Source organism: Suricata suricatta, chromosome 2 (genome assembly GCF_006229205.1).
Source record: "Suricata suricatta isolate VVHF042 chromosome 2, meerkat_22Aug2017_6uvM2_HiC, whole genome shotgun sequence".
Taxonomy (NCBI): Eukaryota; Metazoa; Chordata; class Mammalia; order Carnivora; family Herpestidae; genus Suricata; species Suricata suricatta.
Genome location: NC_043701.1, coordinates 140,029,909 through 140,046,609, shown reverse-complemented (window position 1 = coordinate 140,046,609; position 16,701 = coordinate 140,029,909). Strand labels below are relative to the sequence as shown.

At 54.7% G+C, this 16,701-nt stretch overlaps 1 protein-coding gene across 4 annotated transcripts in view; it reads right to left on the bottom strand.

The window, feature by feature from the left end:
* Window positions 1–16,701, bottom strand: part of ZMIZ1 (zinc finger MIZ-type containing 1) — a 181,366-nt gene that overhangs the window by 104,466 nt on the left and 60,199 nt on the right. The window lies entirely within an intron of this gene.

The window sequence follows — 16,701 nt, the reverse complement described above, 5'->3', positions numbered from 1 at the left end:
CGCGCCCACATGTAGGAGTCTTCCCATGTGACCTTCATGGCGTGCATGGTGTAAGTGCAGCAGTCCCATTGTGGGCAGCAGGGTCCCTGACCCAACCCCTCATGCTTCAGATCTCTTCACCCACAGACCGCAACACTGTTTCCCCCTTTGCCTTCCCAGGAAAGGGGAAGGGCAGGAACTGGCGCCACCCTTATTTTCAAGACAAGGAAACTGAGGCTCAGAGGGGGAAGGGAGTTACCCACGGTAGCACAGGGAGCCAGTGTCAGAGCCCAAACCAGGAACTAGAACTCCGACTGCCAGCCCAGGGCTCAGTGGGCAGGGTACATGAATGTCACGATCACCAGGCTCACTTCCTGAATGGCCGTGAGCCTCGGGGACTTTAGCAGGAGTGTGACTTCCTTCTGGGTGGGGAAGCTCTAAGTGGAGGAAACCCCGACACCTTCAGAAAGGCCCCGGGGTTCCCAGGCCTCTCTGGGGAGGCCACACATTGTGGCCTCTGGCAAAGGCAGAGAGGGAGAGAGGAAAAGAGAAAGCAAGCAAGTTGGAGAGAAGAGAGAGCCCACCCACTGTTGAGGGGTCCAGTCCCTGGACCAAAGCAGAAGTCTTCCCATGGCTGCTGGGGTTACTTTGAAAAGGCAACTCATTTGCATGGTTCAAAACTCAAAGCCCATGCTGGCCCCCAGATGGCCTTCCTGGGAGGACCAGTGTCACCAGTCTCCTGAGGGTCTCAGAGAAGCAAAGAACTATGGGTACTATCCCCTGCCACCCCTTAAGAAACATAAAACGACAGCATTCTATACACACTACTTGGACCTTGCTTTTTTCCTCTTAATAATATCTCGAAGTTTATTCTACATCAAGACAAAAAGAGTCTTTTCATTTTTTTAGTGGCTGCACCGTATTCCAAGGTACTGGTGAATCATTTATCCAACTAAATTTTGAATGCCCACCCCCACCAAGGGCTGGTCTAAGGCCTGAGGCCCCAAACGAGGCCCACGCTGCAGACCCAGTGACGAAGCCTGAAGCCATCTCCAGATTCATTACTGCAAACGGTGTGGCAGGATCACCTCTTATATTGGCTACATAACCCATGTGTGAATTAATCTAGAGAACATATTCTTAGAAGTGGAGTGTGTGGGTCATTTGGACGTTTGTACTTTTGCTAAATGCTTTCTGGGTTCACTCTGCCTTGGAGCTGTCCCACAAAAAGGTAAAAGTAGGGGGGTAGTTATTTTTTTCTTTCCGCACCACCAACATCCTTCCATCCACCCTACCTGTCACACATTTATATACCCGGAGAGCCAACTTCTGTATTCATCCTTTGTCCGTCTAAATGCCTGTCCGTCCATCTGTCTGTCCATCCATTTACCCACACATCCATCCCAACACCTTAGTCTACACATACCCATCCATGCATTCTTCCAACTCACCCAGCAAGTGCTTTTCAGTATCTGTACTGTGCTGGATCCTATTGCTAGATCTACTAGCCATGGAGAGAAGAAACTTCTTTCTTACCTTCAAGGCACTCTTGGTCAAGCCAGTACTCACTCTGTCTTACCCTCTAGGTGACTCTTTGTTGATCTCCTTCTAAATGTGGGAACTGAGGCTCAAAAGTTTTAGCAGCAGCCAGCTCCAGAATCCTGGCTTTCCCATTCCAACCTAAACTTTGGTGCAACGAGTCGGGAGGGGGCTGGGGGTCCCTACTGGAGACGGCTGCGGTGTGGCAGGTGTGTGTCATGGAGAGGTGTTGCACCCCTTGCTACTGCTGTCGGTCCCCCAGGCAGGGGCTGAGTTTCTCCTGAGTTCGCTTGTACAGAGCCCCAGCCAGAGCTCACTCCTAGAGGGCTCCTGGGGCCCAAGACGAACCATGGTGCCCAGTCGGCCAGCAGGGGGCGCTGTTGATGAAGCTAAGTGCCCAGAGGGATAGAAACCTGCACAGTGGGGCTCGCTCTCTCTGTTTAGGGCCCTCCTCCTCTGCGGTGAGCACCTCAGTGCCCCCAAACAGGGGTTTTGAGCAGACTTCTCTGGTTTTTCAGGTCTGGGATTCCCCATTTGCAGAGCAGTATGATGAGTGGGGATTAGGTAGCCTCACAAGACTCTATCTCTAGGTAGATATTCCCCAGGATGGATACAGTACCTAGTCAGAGACCTAGAGGGGCCTTGCTAACTGCTTACCGAGTGACTGATAGGTGGTTTCTGGAAACTGAGGGGCGTTCAGTGCATGCAGGGAAGTCCTAAACAGGAATCAGGAGCCCAGACCTACCTAGGCAGCCACCTTGGGGCCCAGAGGCTGTTCTTCCTGCTGAGTGCCCCCTGGTCCTGGACTGGGTGAGACTCCGGGTGGGTGGCAGGTAGCAGGAGAGACAGCACAGATCACAGGGACAACCGTATGCCCTATGTGTCTTAATCTATAGGACAGAATGTCCAGCTGATTAAGGAGACACGGGTGAGGTGACATCTTTAAACTGCCGAGATCAATGGACAATTGGGATTATGAACACCAGAAATGGATGGGGCTGGCAGCTCCAGCTCCCACAGAAAAAGGATGAAGGCCTGGAAGGCTAAGGGTCTTGGGTGGGGAGAGGTGAAGGGGTCATGAGAGGCAGTTCATTGAGGAACAGTCTAGAATCTCCCACTTATCCTGGACCTGCTATGTTTAGGCACCAGGCCTGACCCTGTGCACTGGTAAGTTACTTCATCCTAAAAGGCTCAGAGAAGGGAAGCAACATGACCAGGGTCACAAAGCCAGAAAGGTGTTGGGCTGAGATTCAAAACACTCTTTCTATCCATTAATGTGATTTACTTTCCACTCCTCCGAGACCGGAAGTCAGAGCCTCCTGGAAGTCTCCACTCAAGGCTGTGTCAGGGCCCAAAGAGATATCCCCCTTTTCTACCCAATCTGTCCAAACTCATCCACTTCCAAGGACCCCTGGGCACTGTGGAGTTCCCTGCAAGCTGGCAGCCGGGGGAAGTGGCCATGCCCTTGGTGGCCAGCAGAGGTCGCCCTCCGCCGCGAGAGTGCTGCTCCGCCGGGCTGCGGCCTCCCTCGGAGCTCCGGGCTCCTTTAAGCCTTTACAAGTAGCTACAAATCCTCCGTGGCTGCAGCTTCAATGCCCACGGTGGCCGGGCTCCCTCCCAGCTGGAGATCCCTGGCGGCCTGGCCCTGGGTGCAGCCACAGCCTCAGCCCATCCCCAGCGGCCTGCCTATGTCTACAGGGGCAGTGGGCTCCAGCAGTCAAGCCCCCCACTGCCTCTGACCCCAAGACCTCCCTCCTGGTCCGAACAGCCTCCTGCCTGTAGGAGTTGCAAAAGACTCCGCCTGGGGAGGGGTCTCGGCCGGGCAAGGGGGGGACCCTTCTCTGCCTCCTTCCTCAAGGACTCCGTTTCCCTCCCTGTAAAACAAAGGGTAACCAGCCTTTAACAGACCCTCATGCTTCAACATCTTAGGATTTCTGTGTCAGGAGCTCCATCTATCTGGGTAAGTGTATCAGCAAGTGTAGAATGTGTGACTTCACAACCATGTCCCAAGGCCGCCTGGGAAACTTCGGGAGGGAGGCCGCTGTTCCTGGGGAGCCTGGAAGACGGCGGACGCTGCCCCCCTCAGCCACACGCTCTTCCTTGTGCCCTGTGCTCAGCCTGGCTTCAGCCGGAGGATGTGGTCTCTGCCGGTGACATGTGAGCCAGCGTGGTCTTCTGACTCCCCGATGACTCTTTCCTTTTCTTTTCCTCAAAAATTTTAATGTTTATTTCTTTTTGAGAGCGAGAGAGAGAGTATGAGCAGGGGAGGAGCAGAAAGAGAGGGAGACAGAATCTGAAGCAGGCTCCAGGCTCTGAGCTGTCAGCACAGTGCCCTGCACGGGGCTTGAACCCACAAGCCATGAGATCACAACCCGAGTTGAAGTCAGATGCTTAACCGACTGAGCCCCCTGGGCGCCCCTGACTCCCAGGTGAGTGTTGAAGTGCCAGGCTTCTAGTTCATGCTCCTCACCACCTAGCACAGCGCTGGCCAGGTTTCCTCTCGGTGGTGCCTCGCACAGAGGCACTTTCAGGAGAAGTTGGCCGCTCCTCTGCACAGAAGGCTGGTTGGAAGTAGGGGGCCTGAGAGAAGTAGGAGGCCCACGTGTGGCAGGATGGGGGTGGGGTGCGGGAGAAGGGGTGCAGGGGCAGAGACCAGGACCAAGTGGGATCGGAACCCATCAGTCCGGCTCTCTGACAACATCATGGCCCTTGGCAGGCTTCTCCCTAGAAACGGGGAGCAGGGTGCTCTTAGCTGCACCGTGGAAATGTGGGGTGCTGAAGCCCTGGAGGCAGCCCCATAGCGGGTGGGCCAACATCAGCCTCACTAACATCAGGACGTTTTACTTCTTAGAGGCCAAACAAGTTAACTGGTACACTTAACTCAGACGTACCCAAGGGAGACGCATTTGCAGATGTGTGCACACACTCGCACACATATGCACCCTTTTTGCACACTCAGGTGTTGGTACACAGACGCACACTCAAGTGCTAGCACAGATGCACTTGAGCACACACATCTCCTGACAGCTTGTACAGGCAAGTGGTGGGGTCCCAGGGGAGCTGTGTGAGCAGTGGTGTGCAGAAATGATTCAATCACCATGCACATCTGCAGCTCAGATCCCCCGGGGCGAGCGGGGCTGGCAGCAGGGATGGGGGGTGGGGGAGTGGGCTGTATCTACAGCCTGCAGAGCCGAGGCTGCGTTCCAAGGCATCGCCAGAGTTTGGGACCTGCCACTGCTCAGCCTGGCCAGAGAGACTGGGAGGGGGGCGTGCAGGGGACCCATCCCAGCCAGCTCCTTCACCAGCTCTGACTCTCCATGGGTCCCGGCTTCTGCAGGGACTTGCCAACCTTGCATGTGATGGTGTCAGTCCAGGTCCTCCTTGGCTGGCCACCACCTCTCACTACTTCAGCCTCATCCTGTGTCTTCCCTGTGGGGCTGCTCCCTGTGCCCTGGACTGTGCTCTGAAGATCATACCTCCGTGTCTTTGCCTCCATCCCTCAGCCCAGAATTCCTGGTCCTCTTCATCTATCAAAGCTCAGCACAAGCACCGCCATCTTTGTTGGTTTCCACCAGTGCAGCTACTCAGCTACTCACTTCTGTTCCTACGCCCCCATTTGTATCTGTCATACACCATCTTGGTGGGACCAGACCAGACCAATGGGTACGTCTTTGTATCCGTCTGCCCCATCAGCTGGGATGTTTTCCCATTATAGATTCCCCAGATCCTAGCCCGGGGCCTGGTACCCAGCAGGTGCTCAGCAGTGCTCATGAGATGGATGGATGGATGGCCATTGCTGGCATATACGTGACCCAGAGTAGCAAGAGCAGAAAACCCAATGACTCAGCCCTAATCAGACAAATTCTGCACCAGGAGAGGTTCCATTAACCCAGCCCACACTTCCCAAAGAGTGACGGAAAGCTGGTGAGACAAGGAGGATTTTTGGTGACCTACATTGGGAGTGTTTGGACTAAGACAATGATCACTGGTGAGTCTGCGGGTATTACTATTCGGGATAAGGTTAAAGTAGGGAGCAAGAGCTGAGGTAAGTGGATTAAAGACACATTTTAAACATAGCATAAATGGGATGACAGTGACCGAGGTTAGGGAAGCATTGATGTAATGTGACACCCTCCTCAGCTTAGAGGTGAAGGAGTAGAAGCTCAGAGAGGTGCAGGAGCTGCCTGTGGCCACACAGTGGGTGTCTCCTCCACTCCCTGGCAGCATGCACTAGGCACATTGCTTGCTGGCAGGGAAAGAGAGTAGGGGTGAGGCAGAGGCAGAGGAGAGTGGCTTTGTGCCCCAGCCCAGGGAAGTCAGGGAAGGGCAGAGGGACAGGAGATGGGAAAGGGAGAGGGAGGGGGGAGGCAGCCGCAGGCAGCTGACTGGCACCAGCTGCTTCCCATTCTTAGCCAGGCAGCTGGAGCAGGTCCCCAGCTTTGGGCCTTGGGCAGGGTAAGGCCCCCTCTCCTGGGTAGGGGGTAGGCCCTGAGAGCCAGATCTTCCTGGATTCTCATCTGGGTTCTCATCTGTCAAACAGAAAGGTGCAGCCCTCTCCGCCCCACTAGGCTGGGGAGCTGAGAAAGGGAAGTCATGTAGGGGACAGTGCTCTGAAAGGGGAAATTCTGACTTGAACCCCAGCTCCTCCAAATCCAGTTCGTCATCCCTACTCAGGTCAGGGAGTGCTCCCAGGCTGAGACTCGACGAAGCTCTGGACTCCCAGCCACATAGTACAGATGCTCTGACTTGGCACTTGAGGCTCCTGGAAGGGTGGACCCGCTTCTCTCCATGACCCAATCTCCCAGCACCCGCTCTCGCCTACAGGAGCCCCCACAGTTAATGGTGGTTAACACAATGTGCCCTCGGTGTGCCGGTGTGGGGAGCTTCCCGAGGGGCAGCCTGTTCTGGAACCCAAAGGTTAATCCAGCGGGAGGGATGACTTACTTGGGAGAACATGTGTCAATACTGCCCTAACACAAGTGCCAGCCCACTGTCCCTGGCCACACCGTGCTGGGGTCCCAGCTGCACTTGGGTGTGCCGCGTCCCTCTGGAGCATGTGATGACGCCCCAGTCCCCCCCCTTCCCCCTCGTCTCACTCCAAATCCATGACCTCACAGTGAACTTTCTCTGACAGCTTCTCTACCCTACAGGCAAAGGAGGGCCAGATACAATCCTGAACAAGGTCACTGGGCTTTCTCTCATCCCCAAGGCCATGCTGCCTCTGCTTTTTGTTTCCTAAAACAAAAAAGAACCTAAGCAAGTATTGAATCTGTACGTGCCAGACATTCTCTACTGCCCCACCTTCTGCCTTGGAATTCTACACCCTCTGTGATGTTCCCATCATTAGGACTGTGCTACAGATGAAGGAACTGAGGCTCAGAGAGACCCAGTGGCTCGCTCCAGGTCATGCTACTGAGAAGGGCCAGGACTTGAACCCCAGTCTGATTACAAATCCTTCAGTGTTTGACCACACCAAGCTCTCCAGGGGAGCGTGGCAGGCCTTCCTCAACTAGACACCCCCTTCTCTGGCCCCAACTGCCCTGCCTGCAGGGGACTGTCTGCTGGGGGAGCTGAGGCCAGTGCAGGGACAAAAAGTCATGCTTGACACTGTCCGGTGCCAGGCCTGGGCCACAGATGTTCCCCAGAACAGGGGTGCTCGGGCAGTGGCCTTGACCTGGCTCTGTCCTGAGGCTCTTGCCTGCAAATCTGAAGGCTTAGATGCCCTGAGGTAGGGAAGAGGAGGAAACAGTTCTCTGAGGGCCCCTGGAGGACAGGGTGCGGGATGGAGCTGGAGCTGGAGCCAGGACTGCCCTGAGCACCCGCTGGTGTCCTCTAGAAGGCTGTGAATACCATACTGTGCAGAGACACAGAGGTGCTCTGCACTGCCCTCTCTCCACCCCAGCTCCTCAAGGCTCCAGATCCACCTGCTTGGTGTATTCTGCCCGAACTCCAGACAGGGCCACAGCCAAGGCAGAGCCAGACAGAACCAGAGGAGCCATTCCAGGACCACTTGGCACAAAGGTGGCAGGGTGACGTGTCACCCCTGACGTGTGCCCATGGCAGGCATCGCTAATCGATCACCACACTCCTCCCACTGAACCCAGCCGTGCCCTGCCAGTCCTCCGTACACCCTTCTGCCCAGCCATTCTGAGCCACCTGGTCCCAGCACATGTGAAGAAAACTTCCAGGCTGTCCCATCTTTGGAAGGGGAGTGGACAGAAGCCCAAGGACAGGAGGGCTTAGCTTGGGGTCACCATGCCATCAAGGCATGTGCAGAACTTTGCACTCAGGATTTGTCACCTTCTGAGTTGGTACTGTTTCCCCTGACCTGGAAGTCAGAGCCAGGCTCTTTTTGAGCTGAGAGGCCACAAATATACTACTCAGGTGACCAACCATATTTTAAGCAACCCCATACCACAGCTTCAAGGCCGTTTCTGGACACGAATCCTATTCTGCAGATGGGAAAGTGAAGGCTCAGAACGGAGGGGCGATTTCTACCCAGTCACATGGGGAAGGAAGTGTGGCCGACCTAGGACAGTAGTTCCTCCTGGGCCCAGACTTTTATGCTCACTAACTGTGTATGTCTTTTCCTTTAGTTAGTTGCTAGGAACGGGTAGATTTTTTTTTTAACTTCTCAAAAAATTAAAAAAAAAGATAGGGAAACAAAGGAACCAAAAAGAAGTTATTTATTTGCACTAAAGGTGGCAGATGATAAAAGAAACTAACAGTCCTGGGGCGCCTGGGTGGCTCAGTTGTTTGAGCATCCGACTTTGGCTCAGGTCATCATCTTGTGCTTCGTGAGTTCAAGCACTGCATCAGGCTCTGTGCTGACAGCTCAGAGCCTGCTTGTGATTCCCTATCTCCCTCTATCTCTGTCCCTCCCCTGCTCATTCTCTCTCTCTCTCAAAAATAAACAAACATTAGAAAAAAACAAACAAAAACAAACAGTCCTTATGTCTTAGATCTAGAAAAGATCTGGGTATCTGCTCTGGCCGATCCTAATATTTACAGATGAGGAAACTGAGGCCCACGTCAGGGGTAGGGGTGGGGGTGGAACAGAGCCTTGAAGGCCCAGTCTGGGTCAGAGGTGGGGTAAGGGCTCCTACCCAGGCCTCAGGAGCCCTGGCTGCCCTGAACTCCACTCTCTCTGCCCCTCACCACATCCAGGCAGTCCCTGCAGAGCGCTGGGGCCAGGCCTGTGGCCGCAGACGGCTCAAACAGGGCTGCCCGGGGAGCAGAAGCTCCTCTCCCACTGGCCAGCACCTGTGGTTTCCGTGCGCAGATTTTCATCATCCCAACTGGGCTAAGGCTGGCACGCTGAGCCCACAGGTGCCCCCTTTCTCCCGAAGGCCCATAGCACATTGGGTGAGTCGGCCGGGTGGGGCGCCTGTCCCCTCCCCTGTACTAAGGGAGTCTCTGCATGGAGACTGCTCAGGGACACGCCACCCACATCCCAGGCGGGGGTGTAGGGGCCTCATCCCTGGAACCCTCCAGGCACAAAGTGGGCATCCTGAAGGCAACCTGCAAACACGTTTCCTGGCTGTCTGCTAAGGAACACACTGGGTGTTCCGAAGCCACATGCTGACACGCGCTCTGACCGTGCAAAGGCACTGACGGTGTACGTAGCAGTGGCGTTGGCACCTCATCTGGCCCTGTTGCACCTCATCTTACACGGGCAGCACAGCTTAGCGGTCAAGGTTACCAGACTGCCTGGGTTCAAATTCTGACTCTGCCAACTTGATAGCTTCTGTGACCTGGAGCAAAATGCTGCCCTCTGTGTGCCTCAGGCTCGCCCTCAGTAAAACGGAAGCAGTACTAACAGGGCCTGCTTTCATAGGCTGCTGTGTACACGGAGTTGGTGAATAGGAAGCACTCCGCACAGCCCGAGCCCATGGGCGCTGGGTCTGTACCAGGCCCAGGTACAGGCAGGAGGAAACCAGGGCCAGAGAGGAGCCGGGCCGCCTGAGGGTGACGGTGGGAGTTCGAGGGACACACATGCCACAGCCCTAGGCACTAAAGATCCTCAACCATTTTTTTTTAAACCTATTTTTAAAATGTACTTGAAATACCTAGTTGCAGCAAACTTTTAGGCAGAAATTTGGTTTCTGGGGCACCTGGGTGGCTCAGTCAGTTAACTGGCCAACTTTGGCTCAGGTCACGATCTCACAGTTCGTCGGTTCAAGCCCCGCATCAGGCTCTGTGCTCACAGTTCAGCGCCCGGAGCCTGTCTTCAGATTCTGTGTCTCCCTCTCTCTCTGCCCCTCCCCCACTTACCCTCTGTCTGTCTCTCTCTCTCAAAAATAAACAACACCAAAAAAAGAAATTCGGTGTCTGTGACAACAAAAGGGGCCGAGCTCTTTATTGGGGGGGGCGGGGTGCCTGCTCTCATACAAGTGACCCTGGGAACCGTGCCTTGGGCTCAAGGCTGGGTGACCGAGGATGTGGGTGGCTGAGGCAGCCCCCTGCCAGACCGAGGAGCCAAAGGGATCTGTCCTAGTGGCAAAGGCCAGTCGTGGAAAGTTCCAGAAGGAAGGCAGCTCTGGTTAACACTTGACAGCATGTGTGCTGAGCGCTGTTCCTCCCAGGCGGCGGCCTGGAGGCCTGTGTAAAGGCTGTCAGAGTCGGGGCCGCAGGGATCCCAGAGGGAAAACACTGCCAGTTCTGGGCAAAAAGGGGCGGTGCCCAGACACCTGGATGAGGTGGCCTGAGGTCGGTTCCTCAGAAATGCGGCTCTTGAGATCCCCCCTAAACAAAGGATTCTCTGGTCTCATTAGTGGGAGAAAAGCTGTGTCCTTTATCCTCCCCAGGAGATCATGAAAGCACTCTTGTTCACGAGGCTCTTGAAGAACTTGATTCTTCCCGAAGTTACTAGATGGCAAACCACTATTTTCACCGAACCCATTTTAAAATCCCATAGAACTCGTTTTCTCAGGAACTGACTCTGAGAGATTCCGACCTAAGGGGAGTGGCTCTGGGGTGGAGGCCTGGACAGCAGGCAGAAAACACAGAGGAGGACACAGAGGACGGGCGGGCTGGCAGGCTGAGGGAGGGGGACCAGGGACTCCAGTGTCTGTGGGAAGAGAAGCCACAGGCATCATGTCAAGATAAGAAACCCGCCGTCCCTGAAGACTGGGGCCGTGGATTCTCAAGCCAGTGTCACGGCCACCTTCCAGAAGCCACTGGTACCAAGATATACCCACCCAGGCTGGAGCCTGCCTTGGGGCTCCCACCCAGCCCCCAGCCCCCAGCATCCAGCCCCAGCAAGGCTGGCCCAGGTTAGGAGAGCGGCCAGGGCAAAGGCCGGAGCTGGAAGGTCACGTGAGCTGCCTAAGGCAGAGGCTAGTTCCTCTTCCGCCCCACCCAAGCCAAGACCTGCCAAGGTAGGCCACAGGCCAAGGTGGCCAGGAAGGCCAGAGTTCAGAGAATGCCCTGAGGCGGTGGGGGAGGGGAGCCAGCCAGGTGACCTAGTTCAGAGCTGTGAATAATAACTAGAACAAAAAGGGGAACCATTAAGTATCCACAGTGTGTCAGGTGGCACATTGGGCGTGAATCATCTTTATAATAATAATAATATAACCAAAGGTAGAGTGATTGACAGCATCTATTGATGGGAAAACTGAGCTAGGAAATGATGAAGGAACTCACCCAAGATTACAAAATGGCAGCGTTGGGATTTGAACACACATCTGACAGGCTTCAAAGCCCAGCGCCCACCCCAAGTCAGGCTCCCTCTGCACCATCCTGGGGCTTGGCGGATAGCCTAGCCCCAGGCACTCTGGAGAGGCGGCACCAGCTGTGCCCTGCCCAGACTGGGACAAGTATGCAAGAGGGGTCCATTCTCAGTGGGCTCCTGGCCTGGGGTGGGAGCCCGGAGGGTCCCAACCATCTGCCAGCACACATGTGGGACACACAGTTGGCCTCTCTGAGCCGGTTTTCTCAGCCCCTGAAAGATGGGGCTGATTGAGATGTCGCAAACTGCTCAAAGCACCCCTAAACCCCTGAGGGTGGCTGAGGGCACTAAGCATTTAGGGAGCACTCACCTTGCACCTGGCCCTTTCAAACATATTAACTCACTTAATCCTCACACTGACCTGAGGAGTTGGGCATCATTGCTCAGCCTTTATAGATAAGGAAACTGAGGTCCAGAGAGGTTATATAACTTACCTAAGGTCACCCAGCAGAGCAGTGGGTTGCTGGGATGGGAACCTGGGTCTGACTAACTTCAAAGCCGTCCCCAGCCTGATGCAGGGCTAAAACAGATACAGGGGAGGGGCTCCCACCAGGCCTGGGCCTTGGTGACTGTAAGCACTCAGCCCTTAGACTGTCTTGGTGAAATGGGGCTGGGTGAGATGCTTCCTAAGACATTTTCGTGCTTTTTTTCCCCCTTGCTGTTTATTTATTTTTGAGAGAGAGAGAGACCGCGCACAAACAGGTAAGGGGCAGAGAGAGCAAGACATCGAATCGGAAGCAGGCTCCAGGTTCTGAGCTGTCAGCACAGAGCCCTACTCAGGGCTTGAACTCACAAACATGAGATCAGGACCTGAGCTGAAGTCAGATGCTTATCTGACTGATCCGCCCAGATGCCCCAGGCATTTTTTGCCTTACTGCTCTGGCAGGAGGTTGGGGAATGAAAGGATTAAAAAAAAAGTGAGATGACATCCATGCATTCTAGAAACTCAGAGTCCAGGTAAAGGCAGAAGAACTTCTCCAGCCCACCTACAGGCAGCACCCACCACGGGTGGCTCAGGGCTGGGCTGGGGGCATCCCCACAAGCTCTCTGGAGGAGGAGGGGTGGAGCCAGGTCCCAAGGACTAGCGGGCTTGGCCGACCCCAGCGGCGGTGTGACTGGCAGAGAGCTAAGCTGTGGGGGCTGCTAGGATGAGGCCCGGAAGGTCTGTCTTCTCCTGGAAATACAACCGCATGCCCAGCCCCTTTTGGACCAGGCCTGGCCCGTCCGTCCTTCTGGAAGGGTGGCCTCAGGGTCTTTCTTAAGGGAGAAGGTACTGAAATGAAGTAGGATGCTCACAATTTATCTGCTTTTTAATTAACTCGCCCTGCTGCCTTAAGTGATTCCCTGCTTATGCTCATTCTTTTGAAAATTCCAAAGTGCTATTTCTGACCTGTGATTTACTATTGCCGTACGTCTCTATAAGCAGTGTTTTAGCTTAAGTGGCAGTTGCATATTAATTACAAAGTTAATTATGTGCTGTGTAATCATGCTGTAATTCATTAGTTTACTCTACACTCTTAGAGCCTCATGCTAATAGCAAGATCTGACGGAGGGGTTCAGGAGTCACCAAGAAAGACCTGTTGAAAATCCAGCCTGGAGTCGCAGAGGACTGGAGACGCCTCCGGATGGGTCCTGGGGACCCACTTGCCTGAGCCGGAGCTGGGCCTCGGGCCTCATGGACTGCAGCTGCTATCCCTTCCGTGCCCAGGGCTCCAAGGACACATGGCTCAGAGCACAAGCTGCCGGAAAAACCCTCCTTTGCTGAGTATGGTGGAAACCCAGCGGGCTCCTGTTTGCTCCCTGCGTCGGAAGTGTGAGGACAGGAACAGAATTTGCTTACAATTACTTACGGAACAGAGAGTCACTTCCAAGAAGAACGGCTCAGATCACCTAAACAAAGCGGGCCTGATGGCACTGACACTAGGGCAGGCCTGTGAGGGGCCTTGGGAGGGGGTCCCAGGTAGTTGTTCAGAGTAGGGGGTGGTCCAGGTCTGAGAGGGGCAAGGGGAGGAATCTGGGATTTGGACCAAGGTCCCTTTACATCTGTTCCCTTCAAGAGCATTCAGGGCTCTTGAAAGTGAACGCTGGCCACATTTCTTGTTCCCTCTTTTCCTGTTTTGCTTTGTCTCCTAATGAAATGATACGTGGGGTCACTGGGGCCTGGCTGTGGGCCCTGACCCAACTCCTTAGGCAATCTCAAGACCCTCTGAGACCCAGGTGCCACGCCCACCTCCAAGGAAAGGAAATGTGGGCAACTTCAGACCCTGCCCCCACATGACCACTCTGGACCTTCCTAGGGGATTCTTTTCTAATGTTTTCATTATTTTTTATTTTTGAGAAAGAGGAAGGAATCTGAAGCAGGCTCTGCACTGGCAGCAGAGGGCCCAATGTGAGGCTCGAACTCACCAACCATGAGATCATGACCTGAGCTGAAGTCAGCAGCTCAACCAACTGAGCCACCCAGGTGCCTCAAGGGATCCTTTTTGAGGAAGTATCCTCTTCTGGCCCCCTGAGTTGTCAGCCACTGAGGAATCACCTTTGACCCTCCAATGGCATTTAAAAGTCAATGTGAGGAAAGCCAGGCCCATTGCAATCCCTCCCCACCTCCCCTGCAAATCAGCAGATCAAATTTCAAGCCCAGAGGGGACACGAAGGCTGTGACCTACCCCGGACATAGCGATCTGGTGGCGGAGACCCTCTGCTTTCCAAATATAAACCTGCTTGCTTTATTTCTGCTGACAGCTGAACGGAAAAAAAGTGTGGAAGTCCTTCCCCTTCTGGCTCCAGTCAACAAGAGGAGAGAAGACTGAGAGCCCCAGCTGGCATGGGAGGAAGATAAATAAGAAAAAACAAAACATGTCCTTGTGCTACAGTGGAATGTTTAAAAAAGAGGTGAAAAGCACAAGGTCAGGGGCAGACTTCATTTTCTATCATTTCAGCAGGCTCAGGGAAAGGAGGCGGCATGCTGCCGACTCGACAGTTTTGGGGGAAGCAGTTTTGGAGGGAACTCGTTTTGGGGAGGGGGGTGGGGGGTGACTTAACAGCCCAAGCACTGTGGTTTCCTTCCCAGGGAACACATCGGTTTCCCCGGCAACAGAGAAGTCCAGCCCCCAAAGTTCTGGGAGACCAAGGCTTGGCCTGGGATGCTCCCAGCAATTATCCACGGCCAAGGCCTCACCGTCCTGCTCGCAGGGAGGCCGAGAGCTGGGTGGGAGAGGTGCAAAAATGTTGGCGCTGCAAAAATGCGGGCACTGGTCCTCGTCTCTCCCTGCCCCGCACTCGTGCAAGGAGCCCCTCATCTTCAGATCATCGCTTTCTTTCCAGGGCTTGACGCCGGAGCAGGTAAAAGAGCCAGAAACAAGTTGGAAATGAGTGTGAGTTCCAGGGCACCCAAGGACCCTGAGGGCACAGTGAAGGCTCTAGGGTGGCCAGCCGGTGGCCCAACAGGGCCGAGCCTCCTGTCCCACACACTTTTCAGCAGGGGATGGCTGGCACTGGGGAACTGTATCCAAAGAGAGCAGGTCCACCTCCCTCCATCTGGGGTTGCTCAAGGGGCTCCACACACACGATGTGGGTTTTAGGGCCCATCTTCCCAGGGAGGAATATTTCAGCATCTGGCCTGGGAAGACACCCTTGGTGCACCAGCGTGGGGGTAGGGGGTTGGGGATCAGGCAGGAGAACGGAAAGGAGGCAGAGAGTGGCCCTTCCATCGAATCACAGAGCATTTATCTGACCGCCGGGCGCTGGGCTAAGTGCCCCACACACATCATTTCATTTAATCCGCCCTCTACTTCCCCGGTGAAGCAGGTGCAGTTGTTCCTCGCTGGAGAGAACTCAGGGGTCAAGTGACCTGCCCGAGGCCACCCAGTGAGAGGCACACTATGAGCCACACCTGCCAGTCCCTGTGCCAGGGGCAGGGAAAGAGAGTGACTTGGCGGGAGGGGTACTCCCCTGGACGCAGAAGGGGCACAGAGGTTCCAAAACTCACCCCTCTGCTCCTGGTGCTAGAGCCTCCCTCTGCCTCTAAATGTTCCCCAGAAAGACAGGCCTCAGGGCAGAGCCACCTGCTCCGAGCCACCGGTGGACATGGCATTGGTGACATTCCCCAAGGGCCTGATACCGTGTCCTTTATGAACTCCATCTCCCTTAGGCCCAGACAGCCCCACTGAGTAGGGAGCAGTAGCCCCTTTGGTAGATGAGGAACCGGGCGCTCCGTAGCATGCCCAAGTTCACCCAGCAAGCAGGAAGAAGAGTTGGGACTCAAGCCCTCGTCTGAGTCAAGCCCTCGTCTGATGCCAAAATACAGATGTCCCCCTCTCTCTCCTTATTTATTTTTTTAAATAGGCTTCATGCCCTGTGTGGGGCTTGACATGGGATTGACGCGGGACTCGATGCAGGGCTCGAACTCATGACCATGGGATCAAGACCTGAGCCAAGATCAAGAGCCAGACGCTTAACCAACTGAGCCGCCCAGGTGCCCTTACAGATAGCTCTTTTAAAAAATTTTTTTAATGTTTTATTTATTTTTGAGAGAGAGAGACATAGCATGAACGGGGATGGGGCAGAGAGAAAGGGGGACACAGAATCTGAAGCAGATGCCGGGCCCTGAGCTATCAGCACAGAGCCTGACGAAGGACTCAGACCCATGAATTGTGAGATCCACGACCTGAGCCAAAGTCGGATGCTCAACCAACTGAGCCTCCCAGGAGCCCCCAGATATCTTTTAACTAGTGATGAGGAAGAAAAGCCAAGCCTTCCTGAATCCATACCATGTGCCTGTAATGTTTAAAGCATCCTACACATGTTAACTTATCTTATTCCTCAGCCATCCTATGAAGTACATGCTATAATTGGCTCTATTTCATTGACGTGGAAACCGAGGCATGAAGGAAGCTCTGTAAGCAACATGGCTAGTAAGGCATAAGACCAAGGTCTGGAGCCGGCCAGGAAGACTCGAGCTCATCCTAATAACTCCTATAAGGTGCTGTTTTGCCAACCCCTGGGACGTCCTGTCTCCCAGCCTGGGGCCTTTTATTCTGGTTGGGATCCTATAAGGCGAGGCAGCAGTTAGAGACCTGGGTTTTTCCCTTCCCAGAGCTCAGCTCCCTAGAGAGCGCCTTCTCCCACCCCGGAGAACGGCGGGCGGGACCGGACTGCATTCCCGCCCGTGCCTGTGCGTGCGCACACACGTGTCCTCAGGCCCCCGCTGCAGCCCGGGTGTGCACGAAGCTGATTTATAACCCTCAGAGAAAACAGAATTGCAAATCTCACCCACAAATCTTCCCTATCGAGGTACTTGTGACAGGCGGACATGCCGTGAATTCCCAAGAACAGGCAGGGCTCCCCCCAGCCTTGGCTCCCTTGTGCTCCCTGCTCCTGAAAAGGGTCCAGTTGAGCTGGCTGGCTCAGCCCAGGGAGTGGCCGCTGACCTGGTGGCCCAGTCCTGCTTGTCA